Source organism: Cebus imitator, unplaced genomic scaffold (genome assembly GCF_001604975.1).
Source record: "Cebus imitator isolate Cc_AM_T3 unplaced genomic scaffold, Cebus_imitator-1.0 Scaffold579, whole genome shotgun sequence".
Classification (NCBI taxonomy): Eukaryota; Metazoa; Chordata; class Mammalia; order Primates; family Cebidae; genus Cebus; species Cebus imitator.
In genome coordinates, this window is record NW_016107894.1 from 247,219 (window position 1) to 250,495 (window position 3,277).

At 39.2% G+C, this 3,277-nt stretch overlaps 1 protein-coding gene across 7 annotated transcripts in view; it reads right to left on the minus strand.

Annotated features, from left to right (window-relative positions):
* TMEM87A (transmembrane protein 87A) overlaps positions 1 to 3,277 on the minus strand; it is a 57,291-nt gene that overhangs the window by 11,946 nt on the left and 42,068 nt on the right. The window lies entirely within an intron of this gene.

Genomic DNA, 3,277 nt, shown 5'->3' on the forward strand with positions numbered 1-3,277 from the left:
AAAAACCAGTGTAAAAAATCAAAAGACAATTAACTGGCAGGAAATATATGCAATACTTAGAACAAACAAAATATTGGCATACAATAGAAATTCCTACAAATTGGGCCTGGCATGGTGGTTCATGCCTGTAATCCCAGCATCCTGGGAGGCCAAAGGAGGCAGATCACTTGAACTCAGAAGTTCAAAACCAGCCTGGGCAACATGGTGAAACCCCATCTCTACAAAAAAATACAAAGATTAACCCAGTGCGGTGGTGCACACCTGTAATCCCAGCTACTCGGGAACCTGAAGTGGGAGGATCATTTGAGCCCAGAAGTTGGAGGGTGCAGGGAGCCGAGGTCACACCATTATATTCTAGCCCTGGCTTCAGAGCAAGACCCCATCTCAAAATAAATAAATTCCTACAAATCAATACTTAAGTGATTGTTATAGCCTGAATGTTTGTCCCCTCCAAAACTCATGTTGAAACCTAATTCCCAATGTGACAATGTTGGGAGTTGGGCCTAATGGAAGGCTTTTAGGTCATGAGGGCTCCACTCTCATGAATGAATTAATGCTGTTATATAAAGGGTTTTCTGGAGTGGGTTCTCCCTCTTGCCCTTCCACCTTCTGTCATGTGATGACCCGGTAAGAAAGCCCTCACCAGATGCTGACACTATGAGCCAACAAATTTCTGTTCATTACAAACAAGCTAGTCTGTGGTATTTTGTATAGCAGCACAAAATGGATGGAGACAATGATCAACAAGCCAATTAAAAAATAAGCTAAAGTTACAACCCTATATGCAAAAAGTAGCAATAGTAATTCTCAACCACCAAATCTGCCAAAATTAAATAAAATGATGGGAAATACCATGAGGGAAGAAGAAAAAATCCCTCCCATACCACTGTTGTTAAATATGCAATTTCTTTCAGGTTTCTTTTAGGAACATAATTTGGAAATACTTTAAAAATTAAAAATACACATACCCTTTAACCTAACAAATCCAAGCCCACTCATTAAATATATCTTGAGCATGTACCAGTGTGTAGTGAGAAATTAACTTTCATTAACTAATGTGAGGTGATCTCTACGCCCATAAAAGTTCCTGTCTTTATTTGCCTGGGGACTTTGGCTGACAGTCTAACAGTATGGTTTAAGATAAGGACATTGGATCATGCTATTTCAGCTCTGACCTCCAAAAGAAACGGTATTAGCCTGACTGCCAGGAGGGGTTGGAAACTAAAACAGCAACAGAGACAGTATGTGATTGAGCCTCAGTAAAAACTTTGGACACTGAAGGCGCAAATGGGTTTCCCTCATTGGCAATAGTCTGTGCATACTGTCACATATTAACATTGTCCAGTAAAAATCTTGAGTGCTGAGCATTAATAGGCCTTCCTGACAGAAACAATGTGTTACTACATTTTTGGTGCTGGGGAAAAGAATGACTTGATGTACTTCTGCAGAAGAGGGATAGAACATAAGAAAGAAAATACAGATTTCTCCAGACTCTTATCTGGTATTACTATTTTGTTGTAATAAATCTTAACTGTAAGTATAACTATATGCTGTATCCCATGAGACCTTCTAGTAAATATCTGAACATTAGGGTGGTCTTGAGGACCCTGACACATCTCAATTGGAAATATCCCAAATGCCCATTAATAAGAGAACATATTAATTTAACTGTACTATGTATGTCCCGTGTTTATGCTATCCATGAAAATGAATGAGTTGAATTAAATCTGTTACACTGAATCTCCACAATGTACTGTTACAAGAATAAAGGAAGATTCCATACATGAACAGGGAAAAGACACATTATAATACACAGTTAACACTGAAGTCATGGAGAATCAGGGCAATGTTTTAAAAGAAAAGGGAAGAAAGGAAGAGGGAAGGTAATGAAGAAAATTTTTTAATGACTGAGGAAGGGAAAATATTTAAATACAAATACAGCTAGTAAGAAACCAGTAATCAACAGGCTAATATAAAGAAGGGTCTCCGGAATGTAATGTTCTTTCTGAACAGAGTGATTTCAGATATCATTTCTTTTCTTATGTGACTTTTCTCTATTCTTTGTTTTTTTTCGATAAACACATATAAAGTGCATAGTTTGAAATGACAACAAGGTCATTTTCACAGAGTAAAAGGATTTCACCTATTTTTATCTTAATCTTTCATTGATAAGTCTGTTTATAAAATTAGCTATTTAGTTATACCATCTTACCCTTTTCCTTCTTTGGTGGTATGGGTGTTTAATATAAGCTCTTAACTGTTTAAATGCAAATGAGGGGGGGGAAGGCAGGGGGAAGGCATAAATATTCACAAAATAAAGATAGGCAGTTCCTAAATGACTGAAATGTACCTATAGTTGGACAAATCAAATTCACATGGATTTTTAATTTCAAAGTTACATAGGTTTTAATTTTACGCTTTCTATCTTTTACAAAGTGAGCTGTGCTACCGTTAACAGAATTTTTCTTTCCTTCTAGACACTAGATAGGAGAAACTCGCTATAAGTGACACAATTTTATCTTTTTTTCTTTGAGACAGAGTCTTGCTCTGTCACCCAGGCTGGAAGGCAGTGGCACTATCTCGGCTCACTGCAACCTCCACCTCTGGGATCAAGTGATTCTCATGCCTCAGCCTCCAGAGTAGCTGGGATTACAGGTGTGCACCACTATGCTCAGCTAATTTTTGCATTTTTAGAAGAGACAAAGAGGTTTTCTCATGTTAGCCAGGCTGGTCTCAAACTCCTGGACTCCTGTGATCTGCCCACATTGGCTTCCCAAAGCTCTGGGATTACAGGTATGAACCACTGTGCCTGGTTAACACAATATATTATATATCTATCTCCCTTGTTTATTATACAAATACTTACAGGCATGCTTGGTTTTATGGTGCCTCATTCTATTGTGCTTCCCAGATTTTGTGGCAACTCTGTGTCAAGGAAGTCTATTGGTACCATTTTCCAACAGTAATGTGCTCACTTTGTGTCAGCATTTTTTTTTTTTTTCCAGATGTAGTTTAACTAGACTGGGGTGCAGTGGCACGATCTGGGCTCACTGCAACCTCTGCCTTCCAGGTTCAAGCAATTCTCCTGCCTCAGCCTCCCAAGTAGCTGGGATTACAGGAGCCCACCACCATACCTGGCTAATTTTTGTATTTTTAGTATTTCATCATGGTGGTCAGGCTGGTCTCAAACTCCTGACCTCAGGTGATCCGACTGCCTTGGCCCCCCAAAGTGCTGGGATTATAGGCGTGAGCCACTGTGCCCGACCCCTATGTCAGC